The sequence below is a fragment of the Parus major genome, chromosome 3 (assembly GCF_001522545.3).
Source record: "Parus major isolate Abel chromosome 3, Parus_major1.1, whole genome shotgun sequence".
Lineage (NCBI taxonomy): Eukaryota > Metazoa > Chordata > Aves > Passeriformes > Paridae > Parus > Parus major.
This window is the reverse complement of record NC_031770.1, coordinates 50,635,079-50,653,906: the sequence shown is the minus strand read 5'-3', so window position 1 is coordinate 50,653,906 and position 18,828 is coordinate 50,635,079. Positions and strand designations below refer to the sequence as shown.

At 40.7% G+C, this 18,828-nt stretch overlaps 1 long non-coding RNA gene across 1 annotated transcript in view; it reads right to left on the bottom strand.

Moving 5' to 3' along the window:
- LOC117243662 overlaps positions 1 to 17,096 on the bottom strand; it is a 62,950-nt gene extending 45,854 nt beyond the window's left edge. The window contains exon 1 of the long non-coding RNA XR_001520485.2: positions 16,975 to 17,096. This is a non-coding gene — a long non-coding RNA (uncharacterized LOC117243662). The remainder of the gene's footprint in view (positions 1 to 16,974) is intronic.
- Between the last annotated feature and the right edge of the window lie 1,732 nt (positions 17,097 to 18,828).

Here is an 18,828-nt window from a genome sequence, read left to right as displayed (position 1 = left end):
TTTTAGAAGAAGTTGTATAGCTTATTACTTGATGATTTAGATCTTCAGCTTCCTCCCCTCTAGTCAGGGCCACTCAGCCAAGAAACAATCTTCTCTGTTCAAGTCATCAAGGCACTGTCATCATTTCCTAACCCTGCTAGTGCCATCACCTTGGATCATCCTGCAAAGAAGGGAGCCAAAATCAGTTTGGGGAGCAGAGCAGGCACAGCAGCACAGAGGCAGTCATTCAGGATGGAAGGCATCTGCTCAAGCTCACTGAGAGAGCAAAAGAAAGAGAAAGATGCTGCAAAGGCAAGAGGTGGGGTTCTGTTTTTCTCAGAAACGTGCTGCCCTGTAGGACTGTGCCTTTTATTTTTGGCACAAATTGCTGTAGCAAATTATATAGCTTATCAGATGTGGTTTGTTAGGCTCAGTAAAGAAACCACTGCAAGGACTTGTTTTCCTTGTTGTCTGCACCCGATTATGAGATCGGCACAAATCAGATTCCTGATGTTGCACAGGAACAAGGTTGAAACTCCATGGGCCTTGTTTTTCCTGTAACCAAATTAAGCGTGATTGGGTTACAAACCAATTCAGCTCAGTTGGGTTGATTCCCTCTCTGACTTTACACAAAAAGTACTCTGCCTGTTCACCTCAATGCTCAGGGATTTACTGGTGGATAGGAAGCTACGTGCCAATTTCAGTCGTTGCACAAGCTCACGCAGGTCCTCTTCAAACAGCTGAGAGGGAGTGAGGTGCTCTTGCTCCAGAGTTACATTTGGTCACTTAACTAAGTGTGAGAACCCACAGACTGCAGGATCAAACCCTGCAAGCCCCTGTTTTCTTCTCCAGAGCCCCAACCAGTCCTAAAGGATGAATTAGAGGAGGTGCAGAAGGGATTTCAGAGTACATTAATAATCAGAGTTTAGCTACAGAAACCAGGGAGCAAATACACATTTTACTCAGTTCTCCCAGCTACTGGAAAAATAACCTTAAAGTAAAAAGGTGGGCAGTGAGGCGATTAACATCACCACTTAAATCCACTTGCATCTAGAGCCACAAGCAGTGCCTGTCCCACACCACTAAGGCACTGTCACCACTGAAACCTGTGTGCCCTCATGCCAGTGGTCCCTGATGAGCAGATGTACTCAGCAGTGAGTAGCTGGTGCCAAAGGTAGAAAGGAACAAGAGGTAGAAGATAGGCCAAATAAAAATTCCTCTGCCACCCATCTGTTTTCAGGGGAAGAGAGAAAATATTTCATTTTCTACCTGTAAAGAAAAATGGATTCATGTCACATCCTTCCTTGATTATCCCCAGCATTATGCAATTCAATAGATTTGCTGTCTTGATTAGACAGGCAGAATAGAATTTTAATTGTGAGGCTCTGGAAGGCAAAATGGAGAGATTTGTATGAAAAAACTGGGAGGCAGCAACATTATTGGAAGGCTGAGCTTTTTATAGTCAGTCTTTCTGCTTCATTCGACCATCTGCCTTTACTTGTGCTCTGCTGCTTGGGGTTGAGAAGTTGCTGGCTTTAAAAATGAGCCACAAAGTTTAACCAGATAAATAAATGTGTGCAAGATCTCTCCCTACTTGAAGAACAGCCTTCAGCATTCCAGCTACATATGCTGACAAAAAGAATGTTTTAATTTTAGCATTGTTTTTACTGTTTATCAAACAGAAATTATGCATGTAGTTGCTTGCACAAGTCACAGTTAAAAGAAAGTCCCTTTCATAAAGGCCTGAGAAATGCAGACTGACAAAACTATTTTACTGGGGGGCAAACAGAGAACTTATGATTTATTTTTTTAGACAAATCGTTATAGGTATATTGGTAGGAAGGGGAGCTGGCTGGCCTAGGCTAGTGTTTGCAGGTCAGGGAGAAGGTAGGAGTGTCTGAGTCAGAAACCAATGCTAATTTAAGGAATCTGGGGCTTTGTTCATGTCAGAAATCAGAGCTGCACTCAGTCCAGAACCAGGTGAAAGCAAATGTGGAGCTTCTGATACTTTAATTCTACATTATTGCTGAAATGTGCCAGTCATATTTACTGTCTAAGCAGGTGGGCAGTAAAGCCAGAAATCTGGGTAGACAAAACAGTTTGAGTGATATGAGGTAGTCTCCACTACAGGGATTCAAGTCATGTTGGGACATTAGTTGTAAACAGTGATTTTCTGAGATATAATTTTCTCCCTGTCTTTTTAATCGTAAAAACACAGTTCCACAAGTTCATACATGGATTGTCCAGAACCCAAATAAACAAATCCCAGCACAAGTAATCCATACTGAGTTCTGCAGGGTACCTGATTTAACTCACTATGAGCAGACTCTTAACAGTTCGGTGATATACTTTCTCTTCATGAAAAAATCTGAAAGCACGTTGGGTTTGTTCCAACAGGAAAAACAATTTCAACCATAAACAGTTTCAAAGGGCTGGGAATAGGTTCCCTGCCCAGATCTAAGCTTCTCCATAGGTGAAATAAATATGAAAATGCCTTGAAATAAACTGTTGCTACTAAGCAAGAAATTTGTATTACTTGATTGGAGTGTCAGTATTTTGTTCTAGACTATAAAAGCGACCTAGAGGTCCTAGTGTCCAGTTAGTCTAAACATCTAAAACCTCTGGAAGTTTAAAGCTTCCGATCTCACAAATTATGCTGGAACTCTCTTAAGATTACTCAACATATGGAGATTTCAGGAATTTCTGCCCTCTTGACAGAAATATTTGCATACAGCACGTTGTTACCTCTCTTGGCTGTGGTCCTGGCAGTACAGCTGGGATTGCCTGGCACTCAAGCACTGTCCAGTAACACCCTTGTTTCAGCTACCATTTCACCCCACCCCTGCAGTGACCTTCTGGAGAAACGCTTGCACAAACTCTGCTTGGCGTCATTTCTGCATCTGCACAGGAGGTGCAGCCTCTACTTGTAATGTCACCTTTTCTAGACCATTTTTCACTTTTGGAGGTTTGCAACTATGCAGACTCTTGTGAGGGGTAAGAACCTGTACCATCACCTACTGATTGGTATTTTAGGAGGAAACAGGAACACTTTGGTTTTTTACAGAAGTCAGCTTATCCATCACATTTTACTTAAAATGTTTTTCCTGATCTCAAGGAATAAAGTGTTCATTCAAGGACTGTGCTCATACTTCACATGGAGTTTTCTTTACTGCTAGGAGTGTTTCAGTAAGGAGGGAGAAAGCAAACTTACAGCAAAAAAAGTAAAGAAGTAGCCAGAGAAATTAAACTAAACAGCCTTTAAACGTTGCCAGAACAGTTGTAAATATCATTTTAAGGCAGGCATAACAGACAATTAGGGACTGACTCAAGGAAATACTTAAGATGTGCCCTTATACAGCAAAGCACTTAAGTACCTGATTATATTCAGTCTTGCCTTTTACCTCCGCAATTATTTATGCACGTTGCTAAACGTGATTCTGACCAAGAAAAGCTCGTCTGAATTTAAGACACTTTACTGAGAAAATCAAGATAATATTTCAACTGATTAACCAGACTTAAGGGCTTCTCCTTCTCAGAGAAATGAAGGACATGCTGATACAACCGAATTCCACAAAAACTGAAAATGCTTGCTGCCATCTCTGGAAAATGGTTCCTTTTCTTAGGGATCTCAAATGGAGCTCTCATGCCTGCTGTCGGGCACCTGCATATGGAAATGTTGTTATTGCCATGTTAAACTCTAATCAGTTGCTATTACTGTAGGGGTTAAGCAAGCTAGTTTGGAATTTGAACCCGCACAAACAAAATCCCATGCACGGAGCAATGGGCCATCTACAGCAACAAAGAAAATGTATGGTCCAGCTGTTCCAAGGCCTCTACTTTCTGTGCCTCACAGAATCAGTACTGCTGTGCTTAATGATAACACATTTATCAACCTACACAGAAATACGTGTTAATTTTAAAATATATCAAGTGTAAGAGAGAGAAAAGGAGAAAAGCACTGCTGCAACCTTCTGTTTGTGGACCTTCCGAATTCCCATTCTAAACACGAACCTAACATCATTCATGGAAATACCAGCTCAGCACTGTTGAACAGCAGTCTGTTTCTTTATATTTATTTTTCCCCCTCATATTTTCTTCCATTAAAGTTTTGCAATGTACACAAACAAACTGCAATGAAAAAAAAAAAAAAGACAAAAATGGAACGCATAAAAAGGCAGGCAATAGAAATGACCTTTGCCACTCCTTTGACAGTATTTTGCACATTTCTCTGCTAGTGGCTAAGTTGTTTTTTTTTTTACACTTTCAGGCAACCGTAGATGATAACATGAATAAAATTGTATGGTGTCTCATGAATTTAACAGAAACATTTTAGAGGCAATAATTGCTCTTTCTGGAGTGTACTTCAATTTAGAGATGGAATTCTTCCTGTGATTTATGTAGCAGTCTATTTTATACCATTTAAGGTATGCTTTTAAAACTGCCTCCTCACATACACACCTATTTGAAATGTACACACACTCCTTCATACACACACTCACACAAACATAAATACATAGATATAATCTAGATATAATCTAAAACACAAATCCATAGATATAATGCACATACATAAAATGTGAGTAAATCTAGGTATGAGGGCAGGTATTTGTGTTTGTACAAATGCAGAAATTTCAAATTATTCTATCCCTAATTAGATCATATTTTGGCATAATGCAGAGCCACAATAAATTATAAGCAAATATGACAGTCAATGCTTTCCAGGAGTAGAGTTCAGGGGCAAATTTTGGGTCTTTTTTGGAATCACCACAAACTTCTGATTAGCAGAAATAACCAGATGCTGATTGCCTTGTGGTTTCTCTTCCTTTCAATACGTGCCCAAGCAGAAGATATTCTGTGTGTAATGAAATGCTAAGGAGATAGAAACACGGCATCTACTTGTCTTCAGGATTGTCATATCCCACAAAGAGGGTAGCAGCCCATTGTATTAGTTATAGTACAGACTGCAACAAACAGATTTATGCAGCTGATGAGCCCATTCTTTCCATCTGCCAAAACACTTTCTCTGCCTGTTACGCATGATGCAGACAGCACTGTGTGTTTACTGCTGCTCTCCACCAATGTAACCATGTGAACATGCTAATGCCAGTGACCCAATCACACTCTGCTATGCCTGGCTTAGTAACCTGGGGACTAGAAGCCAGGAACTTTATTCCTTTTTTCTTCCACTTGCTGCCTTTCCGTTTTTCCTATCCCACAAATTTGACAAAGATTTCACAAATTTTCCCACTCTGCAGTGAAAGGAAACCAGCCTTGTGTAAATATTTCCACATGCAAGTGAGGCTGTCCCATTGCACCCTAGTTTTCAGATGGGGCAGTCAGCCAGGACTTTGTGTATCCAAGTCTCTGGATGGCCATTTCCCCAGCTGCTAAATTACAGCCAGAAGACTCAAGCCCAAAGGACAGACACTATTTGTAGTCCCCTGTACTGGAGAAGAGCAACACCAGATTGTGATTGTCCCTGGAGCAGCCTTCACACCCCGGCATCCCGCATCCCTCATAATCTGGCTGACTAGTGGGCTAATGATCTAGCTTGAAACCTTTCCTCCACTGCAAAGACACGTAATTAGTAACAAGAGGTGCAGTAGCTGGAATGGAGGGGCAGAAGACAAAGAGCAGCAGAGTATCCCAGTGCCTCAGACACACTCCTTACTTCATTTTCAGGAAGACAGAGAAGTAAACTCATGTCTGCTAAGTGAGCTATGGAGCCAGTTTTCTTTAACTTAAGAACTAATTCTGCTAGCCTTTTTCACATTCACTATTCTTTCAAAAATATTCCCATTTAAGTTGGGTACCTGTAGAAGAAGTAACTGTTTAGCATGAGAATGATGGGCCAAGGCCCCCTACAACCTAGGCATAAAGGACTGGGGCTTTTTCATTTCTTTCTTCTCCTCCATGTGTCCTTCTGTGAGTCCCTCCCTGGAAATGGAAATGGTGTATTGTAATGCAGATTTCCTGCAGAATCTCACAGATCACTCTCTGCAGGGATTTCACTCTTCAGCCGAAATACTTTTCAGCCATGGTATTGTTCATTTATTCAACAGCTTTATTTTTAAACATGGAATACTATAATTGTGCATTACTAATTCCTTTTAAAAGTATTATAGTGTTTATTTTTTGATCGAGGCTTGAGGGCTCAAGATCATTTAGCTGAGTTTTGTTGGTGTCTTTTTTATTCCATTATTTATGAATTTAAAATACACTATGAAAGGATTAAAAGTAAAGTAAAAGACCTCAAAACCCCACAAGTCTTGTTTTCCTTACTTCAGTCCCAGCACCCAGTCTGTTTTCTCTTTCATGCTTTCCGCAGAGAACCATTTTCTTTAACGTAATCACTGGCTGATTGACTCTTGCCTCTGTTTTCACTTTGCTCCTATTTTTGGAGGTCACAGAAACAGCAAAGGTTTCATTTAACTTCTCATTAGAGACCACACTTCGGCCCCAGAGCACTCAAGAGCCCAGAGCAAGGCAGAGAAACACCATCCACCTCAGCCCAGAGCTGAGGTGTAAGACTACAACAGGGAAGTGGGAAAACTCTTTGTCCTGCCCTGAATTCAACCCTGTGAGCAGCTCTGGTCTGTGCTCTGGTGCTGCAGTGACCAACAGATGGGTCATCTTCAGCAGTGCGGTGGCATCTCCCTTATTATGGTTTCAAAAAGTCAGATGACCCAAAAGGAGTGACAGGATGTGGAAGGGCCTCTCTGCCCAGCAGGTAAACGGAAGGTCTCTGCCCTAATACCACTAGTGCAGCTGGTAAAGAGGGAAAATTTTCTGGGCAGACATCTAAGCTTTTGTTGTGCAGCTGCTTCAGAGAGATTAATCCAGTTTTTGTGGAGAAAGGGGAAGACTGACCCACAGAAAACAAGATCCCTGTGGAGGAAGGAGGGGGGAAGGGTGGCATTCACTTAGCTTCCCCCACCACTGCAAACATACTTTTGGTCTGAGACTACTCATCACCTCACAGAATCACTGAATTTTTAGGGTTGGAAGGGACCTCTGGAGATCATCTCCCATGCCTTCCCTGTGGTAACACTTCATCAGTGGGAGAATGCATTTGTCCTGGACTTGTACTTACTGTGGCAATCCATAGTAGAGCCTGGAGAAATCAGTCTGTCTTTAGTTCAAGCTTGCTGACAGTACCAGGCAGGATGGCTCAGAGGATCTAAAGAAAACAAGCCCTGAACTACACTATTTGGTGATCAGTTATTAATTCTTTTTTTCAAAAATAAGCAGGAAGGTTTGTCCTTGCAATGATGACTGCAGCACACAAAATTTGCAGTCTGGCTCATGAAAAAAATCCTGAAGCGTTAAAGTGATGTTCAAGAAGGTGTTTGCACCTGACTGTGCAGAGCAAAGTTTGAGATCTGTAGACATTAATAGGTCTCAAACATGCTTAACTAGGGAAGACTTCATCCCACTGAAAGCAAAGCATGGGATTAGGAGTTTTGCTGAATCGGAGCCTCCAAAAACCTGAGTTTTATTCTTGGTGTGGAAGTAATGACCACAGGTATGTTTTTATATCTCCAAAGTAAAAAATATCACAAATTGAAAAGAACTATTTAGACTTAAGAGGAATATTTGCTATGGGCTAACAGCAGTTATCTTTACACACTGATCTCTGCCTTAATTTATCTATATATACCAAGCTCTGCCTTAAAATGTGCATGGGCAGTTTCCACTGATGCATGTAAGCATAAATTATTTAATAAAGAATAATTGATTTAGAATTGTAAAAAATCAGCAGCCTAGCAGAGAAAAGGGACAGCAGTAGACAGATACATTTTAAGTACTAATGACTCTGCCTTATGAGAGTAGCTTTACCCGGTGTATAATGTATGAGTGGTAAAATAGGTCAAACCCTGGAAGCATCCACATCTTTGAAATCATTATGAATACAATGGTTTTACTGCATCAACAATTGCATAAGAGTTCCAAAGCAAAGGCGCATGTGGAATGCAAAACATAATGAAAATCCTTGCTCCTGTTTTGCAGATTAGAGAGCTACTACAGATTTTGGATCCTTTCCCAATTTTAATACAGTTACCTTCCTGTGGCCAGTGCTTCAACGTTTTCATTTTTGTGTGTGACAGGAATTTGCTCCTTTGTTCTTTTTTGTACAGTTCATAAGATGTCAATTGTTTGTGGTAGACAAAATTTGGCATATTAGCAACGATAGTAATTTTTATTCAGAGAAGAGTTTGGCCATCCCGTTTGTATTCTGCTAGAGCTCGCAGGGATGGGGGAGGGCTTCATCCCATGACATCCCATCCCCCACAAACAGGGGAAGCTAGTTCACTGCCTACCTACCACTGCAGCTAAAGTTATGTCAGTGCCAGGTAATGAAAAGGCTTTGTTACTTAACAGGCAAATAATAGAGAGCCTTTGTGCAGGGATAATTACAGTGGTTTGGGTATTCCTGGATTAACTCTTGGGATGAACGTTCATCTCAGTAAATCACTAATAAATACACATTAGCACCATGTGTCTCTCTATTTTGTACTCTTGTCATCTTGGTCATACTACTCACAGGTTTATCTGGGGCTGATTATGAAGTATGGGCTTCGATGCCCTTTGCCCATCCTTGCTGTATGACGGTAACATAACAATCAGATCTTCCTGGATTGCACCTCCATCAATCTGTCTTCTGATAAAGCAGCAACAAGGTTGCATAGCTTGCTGGCTACTGGGAAGAGTAACTGGCAAATATTTACACAGCATTTCAAAGAAGCAGGGTCTGACTCATTGCAGCATTACTTCAGTTTTGACATCAGTATTAACCATGAAAATTCATGTCACTATCATCTGAACAAAACAAAACAGCCGCTGAGAAGCAAGCCCATAAAGGACCATGTGCAATTGCTGTTCTCCTTGCACTATTTCTTACCTGATATTTTTGCTGAGTTACCATTTGTTTGAGCCAGCTCACCATACAAGTCTGTGTGGGGTTTCTGAGGACAAGGGAAGGGATGCAGGGCATTGGTGGGTACTGGGGATGCCTGGACAAAGGAGCAGGAATCACCTTTGCCTGGCTGGGCCTCTTGCTAGCGTGAAAACAGTCCAGGTCAAAGACTGGTTTCAATGGAAAGAAGAGAAATGTTGAAATCATATAAGGAGCCTTAACTACTGATCACAAAGATGTGCTGCATGCTTCATAAATGATGTTTTTGGAAATCAACAAAAGCCCAACACTTGGCTGTACATGCAGCCCCTTATTTCATAGGATGACCCATAGATACAGGCAGTGACATTTTGCCCAGTACTGTTACCCTGGACTTGAGGTCTGACTGAAGAGTTCCTGGTGAAAATTAGAAGGTACAATGTCTAAATATTTATCTTATACTTACAAGCAGTATTATTTAAAGTAAATTAGGCTACCTGACAGCCACTTTTAGTCAGAGGACTACAAAATAGCACTCTTTGAAGGAAAAGTAAGACACAAAAGTTTATAGAGGGAAATGAAAAGTGGGAAAGTACTGCTATTATTATGGAATAAGAGTGCTGCAAAATTGTAATGAAAATTGGAAATCCATAATTTTATTGCCAAACCTGGTTTTGCCTACAATAATAGTCCTGAACAGTGGAGATGGAAAAAAAGACCCATTAGGTCATTTTTCCTGTCTTCTTGTTAATTAAGAGTGTCTCCTTGCAAGGATTTTGACTGTTTTGTTCATTTTAAAAATAACTAAAGCAATGAGGGTTCAACTCGTTCCCTTGGGAGACCATTCAGCAGACTAACAGACCTCACTGTTATGAAATTTTTCCTCATTATCAGCATGGATTTTTCTTTGTTCACTTTCATCCCCTTATTTCTAGTTATACTTGGTTGGACTATTTCTGTATTACATCAAATTCCATCATTTCTTTTCACATACATATTTCTTTCCCAAGGCAGATATTGGGCTAAATCTGAGCTCCAGTGAAGAAACTGGATGTAAACTCAGAGTAGCGATTGGCTATAATAGGTCCTATTTTTACTACATATTGAGCACACAAAGAGAATTGCCTTTAAATTCTGAATGGGAAATCTGAAAATCAATTTTTTTCTTCAGGGAATCTTTTTTTTTTCCCCCAAGTATATGGCTGCCTGCTTCTCAAATCCACTTAAGCACTTAAAAAGCAGCTTACAGACACCAGATTCTTCCCCTCCAAGAAAACTGAACTGACATGCCGGAGCTGCAAATCACATAGTAGTTCACATTTAAAGGGAAGGAATGTCTTTTATTTACTGCAGGACCAGTACCAGGCATATCTTTGCTCAAATAGTTAGCTAAGGGTGAATGTGTTCTCTGCAAAAGGTCACAACAGGATATGTACTACTTAAGTCTCAATTATGCTCTATTTATACCTCCCTCTGAAATTTTTCCTAATTGGGAGATTCAGGGAATTTTTCTCCATCTAACTATATTTTGGATATTTCAGTGTCCCTGGGAGAAGGCATTTGTAGAAGAGTCAATTAAATATCATCAATGATGGTGTGAAGTAGAAAGTGTAGCAAGAGAAAACTGTGTAGGCACAGTTTTATAAATATAACAATTAAATAATATTGTTAACTTATATTATGCATGTTGCTCCTCTTTATTTTCACCCACCCATTCTCAGATATCTAATACCTTTAGCATTCAATCATCTGTAAAGAAAACAAAAGTTTTATTGAAAATTATTTTTCTTTTACCTCAGGAAACAGTGAGGAAAACACATAAATAAAAATACAAGTTTTCAAACCAGTGTTAAGCAGAGAGAATGTGCAAACAGACTGCCAAGCAAACAAATGAATAAACACATTTCAGAAGCTTAACATTAACTTTAAATTGAGCTAATGAAATTATAAAGATGTTTCCTGCTGTTTCTCTGAGAGATTTATCCTTTTCTTTGAAACATATTCTCCATAAAAGGATATTGGTCTCACCATGACACCTTCTTTTAAGCTGACAACTATTCTCAAGTGGGAAAAGTAAAAAATAGGACAAAATATACATGCCTGTAGCCAGACTCCTAAGACCAGGTACCCATAGTTTGCGTAGGCAGGAACCTTAATGACCATCTAATTCCAATCCCCTGCCATGGCCAGGAACACCTTCCACTAGATGAGGTTGTTCACAGCCCCATCCAACCTGTCCTTGAACACTTGCAGGGATGGGGCACCCACAGCTTCTCTGGATAAGCTGTTCCAGTGCCTCACTATCCGCTGAGTGAAGAATTTCTTTTTAACATCTAATTGAAATCTCTTTTAGTTTAAAACTTTCCCCTTGTCCTGTCACTATCTGCTTGTGTAAAGAGTCATTCTCCTCTATTTTACAATCAGTCTTTAAGTACTGGAGGGCTGCAGTGAGGTCTCCCCAGAGCCTTCTGCAGTGCTTCTGGTTAGTAAGCCATTGTTCTTTCTGTGTTGCCGGCTTTCAGTGGGGGGATAACTGTCAAAATACATTTCTAGATCTTTGCTTCCTGTTCCTGGCTAGCTCCTCCCTTCTTTGATGTTTTGCAGTTCATATAAAATGAAACACTGATGATTTGTAAACTACAAGTCCTTGTGAAAATAAGGACTGTCCCATGTTCTTGTGAAAATAAATTCATTATGCTCAACTTTCCCTACATTATACACATTCTGGGATGACAGATTACTCCACTGTGAAGCCTCTGGGTCTAGTCAGCTGCATTGCAGTGAAAAGAATGTGTGGATTACAGGTGGTAAAAAATCAAAGTGAAAATAAAGAAATGGTTAAAGCTACATTAAAGCACATGTGTGTATGTCAAGAGATAAAAAGCTCAATGCATTCTGGAGAATGATACAGTGCACCTGTGAATTTCCTAGGCTTGCTGTGTATATGGCAGACCCTTGAAATTAGCTGGTGTGAAAAATGTTCTTGTGGTTTCATTTCCTCTGCAGGGTTTTGAGTTAGAGTTTTGTCTTGTGGTTTTGCCTTCTGAGGGTGTTTGGTGTTTTTTCCCTCTTTAACCAATGAAAAATGCAAGGGAAAGAAATTTACCAGTTCAAGCCCTCAAAGACTAGGTTTACTATCCTCCGTACACATTCTCACCCTGTGTTTGTCACCATTTCCTAGCTCTGTCTATTACTGCACAAATCAATCTGCTTTATCATTCTCTCCTGAGAGCATGGTGCACAGTCCGGGATCTGTTTTAAAATATGTTTAAGTATTATATACACACATTCATGTTTTGTCAGTTTATTTTCAAAAAAGCAAGTTCAAGGAACTGAAGGTGGTAAAATTCATGGTAGTCTTTAGATCTAGATACACCCTCTTCAGTTCTGGGCTACAGAGAAGGAAAGCTCTGTCACTCATTAACTCAGTGCTTGGTGTCCTAAATGACAGTGGGAGGCAGAAGTGCCTGCAAGGGTTGCTATCAATGTAAAGCATTCCATTCTTCAAGAGCCAAACAATGTGCAGCACTTTTTTCAGACAAGGGACTCAGGAAAAAGAAATTCCCAGATACTGCAGCTCAGACTGCGCTGAAGTTTTACCTTTCTCTTGCTCTCGTGTGATTGAGAGTAGGGAGCTTTAGAGTATGTGCTTAGAGGCATGTTTTCCCTGATATTTGGATGTCCCCAGTATTCCTTTGGACCTTTGAGGAATTCTTACATCCAAAGATGTGTAGTGGTTGAGACTGCTGAAACTGGGAAATGTGGGAGGACTCCCTGGGACCTTGATTCTCTCCAGCCTGCAGCACAGAAAACTTAGGTGACTTCCTAGCTCTCAAGGAGATTACTTTGAAACTGCATGAAACAGATCTTTCCACAAAACAATTTCCACAGTCAGAAGTTGGTGATATTAGTCCATAAATCAAACTTGTATTTCGTTCAGTCCCTCCACTCCACTTTTCTCCTTGAAGATATTCAAGCAAGCCCAGGTTTCCTTACTGCAAACAGTAAATACCAGTCATTGACTTCTAAATTAATTTGAGATGTCTGTTTGCTTGTGGTTGTACCGGGGGATGAAAGGAAAGTTGTTGTGATCATCAGATCCTCTGATTCTGAAAGTACAGTCAAGTCAAATACTTAGATTTGCTTTGCTGGTAAGCACTAATGTTTTCGAGAAATCCTACAGATAGGCTTGGCAGTCTTCCTTCCACTCCAGAAAGGATTTTGTGTCATCAGTTACACCCTAAAACACAGAGGCTCGTAGGAGCAATGCAAACTGACCTTTGCAATAATGTTGCTGATGCAAGGCAGCAGTATATATAGATTTATATAATGTCTTGATCAAATCTATACCAGTACGACTATAGTCTCAGCTTTTCAACAGTAGATTAAGACAGTAATAACAGAAATAATTAAGTTCATAAAACACTACAGTATGTTCTTAGCAAGATTCTAACAAAATCTGGTGAAAGACCCAAGAGACCCAAAGAGACCAGTCTTTTTTTTTTTTTAGTTTTGGACAAACTAGCAGGTTAGGTGGTTTGAATTTACTGGAAGAAAGTCTTGTCTTACTACTTACCTAACCTGCCCTTCCTCCCAGCATCGCTCACTGTAGGGCAGCTCCAGCAAAAGTACCTGTCGTTCCCAGTGCAAACTAGTAGAGACAAGTTCACAGCAGGTTCCAGGACACTGTTTTGTCTAAAGCTACTCAGCCATTCCATGCAGCAAAGCAGCTACTGTCTTAGAACTCCTGCTTTTGCTGTGACCAGAAGGGCTGCACTGCTGTTAGCAATGGGGAGGGATAGCGACAATTTTCAGGAAAAAGAAAAAAAAAAGAAAGAAAAAAAATAGGAAAACCTTTATGAAGGCAAGGGCATGGAAGTGACAGTTCAAACCAAGCAGCTCCAAAGTGCTATTACTAATTTCAGAATCCTCTAAAAGTGTGAATAAAAGCATGAATTCAAATTAATTAATTGTCTTTTAAAGTCGCTGAGGTAGCACTCTGACTATTACCTGTGCTTTTAGAGTGCATCTCAAATGTGTCATTCAGGCTTCTGAAGACAAGAAAGATACGAATGAATCACCTTGTTACAAATTAATCAACCTGGGATTAGAGCTAAAAATTTCAAAAGCACCTTAAAATGACTTAGAAATCTAATTCCCATTTTCAGAATTGACTTAGGCAGTTACATCCTGACTCTAGTCAAAAGTCAATGGGAAGATAACTCCTAAATCACTCTAATACATCCAGAAATGTTACTCACTTCTGTATGTAACACAACACCAAGCGCCTCCATAGTCCCATTTGCCCTTCAGTGGCCATCCCAGGCTTCTGCTTTTTCATCCCTGATTTCAGTCCACATTTACCGTATGTTGTGCCTTCATTTTCATTAAACATTTTGAAAGATGGAGGTTTCAAACAGTGAGCTACTCATTCATTCATCTTTCCACACAGAAACCTAGCATCAGTAAAACACCAATTTCAGACATTATTTTAAACTAATGAGGAAGCAATACTTCTCCTGACATTGACAGCAAAAATCCATCTACTCATTTGTATGTTTTACAAGATGATACAGCAAGTACTGCTGTCACATCTCAGACTAAGAGTATATTTTGGTCTCCTTCCAGTTACACACCTTTTTCATAAGTTAATGGTCAATCATAGGATGGACAAACTTTCATTTGAGTCCTAAGGAAATAAAGCAATTGTTGAACTATCTGGTTAGTAGTGCTATTTCACTGAGAGACTACAATGAAGTCCCTTTTTATCCTTGGAGCACTGGAAATATCTTTTTATTTCTCCATCTCTGCCCCCTTCCACCATGTCTGTTTCGTCCATTGTATCTGCAACATTATGTTGGGAGCACTTTTGTCACAAATGTCTGATTCTACTATGGCAAACTATTTTATGGTTTTATAAAAAACAAACCAAGGAATATGCATGTCTAGATTAGACCTATTCAGAGGCATATACAAACATATCTTGCTCTCTGGCACAAAAAAGATGAACTTGCCAGTGCTAGTGAGTGACCAGTTAGAAAAAAGAATTAAGATATGGCAGAGAGGCAGTGAACAAAAGCAAAAGCCACATTCAGATCTGAAGGAAAATTATATTCACAGTAAGTCAGCAGTCACCCTGGCTTTCAGCTCTTTTTATGATTTCTCTTCCCAGCCCCCACTCACCACCTCCCGCTTTTTTATTGCTTACTTTTTAGTTCTTTTGCCCAAGACTCTGTATTTTTCACTCTTTTGTCATCTTCCCTAGACAAAAGTCCTTCCCCAAGGACTTGGGGAAAAGGATCAGGGAAAGGGAAATTCCTATCCTGACATGTATTTCTTCAGTGACCTTGACAAAGTCACCTGATTTATTGTTTCCCTTACTGTAACAAAATGGACAGCAATGAAAATGAAGTCTTTTTCTGACAGTCACAACCGCTTTGTGATCCAATGCTGTCGTCTGAGCCTGCTCTGAAACCCCAGACTAAGTTAGCACAGGCTGGAGCTGTAATTGTTATCAGTAATGCCTCGCCTCTCCCCTAGACACACTTTCTGTGGCGGTCAATACCTGTTCAGCAGCCGGTCATGGTGGGAGAATAGCAATCACCAGAATAAATGCTATGCCCTTTCTCCCAAGCCTGTTGCATCTCAATAAACTTCGCAGTGTCTCCAGCAAAGGGGGAATTCAAAAGGGTGGTCCCAAATCGGGACTCTGAAGGGCTTTGCATTCAGAATAAGACACTATGGGAGTATCATGATGACAGCTGCACTTACATCACTGAAAATAATTATTCTGATCCATGAACACAAGCTAAGCCGTAAGAATGGTCTTGTAAGCAAGGTCGGTTTTAATAGAAACATAAGTATTACGCATTACAGTCTATTATAAATTGGTTGTAATTTTCTCCTGACACTCTGTGAATTAAACTAGTTAGGATACAAAAAAAAAAAAAAAACAACAAATGCCACAAAGCAGAAAGCAAGCTCAGTGTCTGAAGGTTAATGATTGCTCATGAAAGCTACAGAAATAAATTATCTGCCTAGGGACACTGTCACATGATCGGCACAAAAGCTGCAACAGCCGAAAATGTTTATGTAGAGAAAAAAACACTGTCAGCATCACAGCGCCCTTCCCCCACCGCCGGAGCAGAGTCCCGAGCCAAACAGCTGCTCCTGACTGCTTACATTAAACTAATTTGTGCTGCAACATTGCAGCTGCTTAATTTTTAGACTGAACTTTATCACCAAGAAGTGTTACAATAACAAGTGATCCAGCCCTATCTCTGAAGAAATAGCAAGTTCCTCAAAAACAAAGGCAGCTTAAGGTGCAAAAATTCAAGGAAGAAGTAAGAAGACAATGACCAAAACAGTATTTTAAATCTTAATGACCTACTCTTGTTTTTACTAGGAAAGGGCTTAAGAAATGGGTTTACTTCTAAATTAACAGGGGGAGTCAGACTATGTCCCTAGGCGGACAGGGGTTGTCCCATCCCAACATCGGGGACCAGTGACCGAGACCCATGGCACAGGCTTACGGAGCACCGAGGTGGAAGCAAGGTGAGGTGCTGGGGCTTCAGAGGGTCACCCAACCTTGCCAGCTGGCCTCCCCTGCACCTGGTGCTGTGAGACTGCACTGCAGAGCCCCACTCACTATTTGCACCCCCTTCCCTGCAGCCTTGCCCCTTCTCTTCCCCATGTTCCCACTGGGTTGGGGTTCGGTGTCCTGGAGCGCTGCTTGCCCATCTTTTCGGCCTCAGATTCACGGATATCTCCTTAAAACATTTATGGCACTCAACATGTGAAAAGAAGAAGTTTTTGCTTTTTTTTAAAAAAGGGGGAAAAAACCCTGGCTCATTCCTATCCCAGCAGCTTGAAAGCACTGACCTCCCCCTCACCCCTCCCGCTGCCTCCCCCCACCCCAATCCGAAAAAATGCATCCGAAGGCACTGGCACTGGAGGAAGTGTTTACAGAGAGTGGTGCGCCTTGGGTAACGCAAGTGCTGCTCTTACAAAATGTCACATGTTGTTCCTCCCCTTTTCCTCTGAATTATTTTCCTCTGTTAACATGCAGAGCTTCGTCTTTTACTGAAACAGACACTGACCTGAACTGGTGGTGATTCCTGCCAAATATGCAGGCACTGTTTTGCTACATTTTGGAATTCGGTGAAGTCCATGTGTCAGGCATTTGCTTGCGCTCAGGAAACGCCAGTGCTCAGACCAAAGGCCTCCCCGCCCCCTCCCACCCCCAGTGCTTGGAATGCACAGAAACTTTTCAGTTTTTAATTAGTTTTAATATGATTAATGTTTTTAGCTGCCTATCTTGTTACATCCGGTATACTTGTTAAGAAAAAAAAAAAAAAGAAAAGAAAAAAAAAAAAGGACCATTTAAATATACTGGTCTTAATTATTAAGAAAACAAATGGAGATGGGGAAAAGAAAACCCACAACCCACCGAGAGAGCAATTATACAGTTAAACAAAAAGCTGTAGTTGCTCACAGTGGTAACCGGGTTGCAGATAGAGTGTTGTTTGCCTGCGTGCCTCTCTGCGCCTGGGGAGGAGGAGAGGCACGGGGAATTGCTAATGCGAAAACAGGGGTGCTCCAACACTACACCCCACCTTTCTCAACCTTCCAAAGACCAGCTAGGAGGGGGAGGAGAAGCTAATGAAATGATGGATCCTTTCTGTACAATTTAAAAGCATAAAATAAATACAGAATCCCTTGGGGGGAAGGGGGAGGGGTCTTTGGTTTTTATCAAAATAACATTAGTCAGACTTTTACCCAACAGCAGGATGGTATCTGGAGTCCATTTTATTGCACCCCAAATGTGTAAGAATAGGGGTGTCTGGATAAACAGGCCCCCGGGGTTTCTCACTGCTATTCATGGAGCAAAGCTGCAAATGGAAAAAAAATATTTTAAGAAGAAAAAATTGAGGTAAAGGAAAGAATAGCAAAGTCCCTTGCACACTTACCAGATCTTCCTCTCAAGTTTGGCCTTTAAACCTTTAAAACTTTATGGATATCTTAAAAGAACACCTCTGAAGGAAAAAACCCAGCTACAAAACTAGAACACATCTGTACAATGCAGAAGAGCTGTGTGAGAGAATTGCAGCTGAGGTGAAGAAAAAAGAAGGAAAGACGGTTAAGGAATGTTTGGATCAGGAGTTTTAGGGAAAACAGGGGTATTGGAAAAGGAGGCTACATCAGGTCCAGAGGATCTATGGCAGAATACAGAAGTATGAGAACACAAAAGGAGGAATCAAAAGGAAGCAGCGGCACACTGAGAGGAATATATGTAGAGATTTACTTATCAAATAGTGCTCTCTTAAGTGAAGAAGCTTAAATATGCAGTAGGACTAAAAGCAAATATGGGGATTCAAGGATAGGTTGCAAAAAAATGCTGAATTTTCTCTCTCTGAAATTTCAGTCAAGAATATCTTTACAGATTATAAAACAAAACAAAATAAAAATAACCCCCCCCAAAAAAACCCCAAAAACACATGAATCTGTTAAAAGCGGTCCCAGTTATAAAGCTCACAGTGAGCACAACCTCCTTGTACAGTGCCAGCAGGGTGAGGAAAGGCACTACCCCAGGCAAAGGTGAGAGGTTCACCTCCTCCAGCCAGGTATGCCCACAGGGTAACTCTGCACTCTTTTGCCCACCTCCGTGCCAGGTGCCTCAGCCAATGCATTATTCCAGTGAAAACGCTGGTGTACCTCTGCCACCCTAATTCTCTCCTAATTCCTAAAGATATTCCCAGCCAAATCCAGGTGAAACTATGCATGTATCTACAAAAAGATTTGGTTTCACTGAATAAATATTCTGCAATATTCTGCAGGAAAATCCCAGTCCAGAATAATATTCATGAGAACAGTGAATACTCAGCCAGGTCCACACAGCCTGAGCACACACAGACATTTGTGTGATTCACTTATGATTATCCTGACTGACCTCT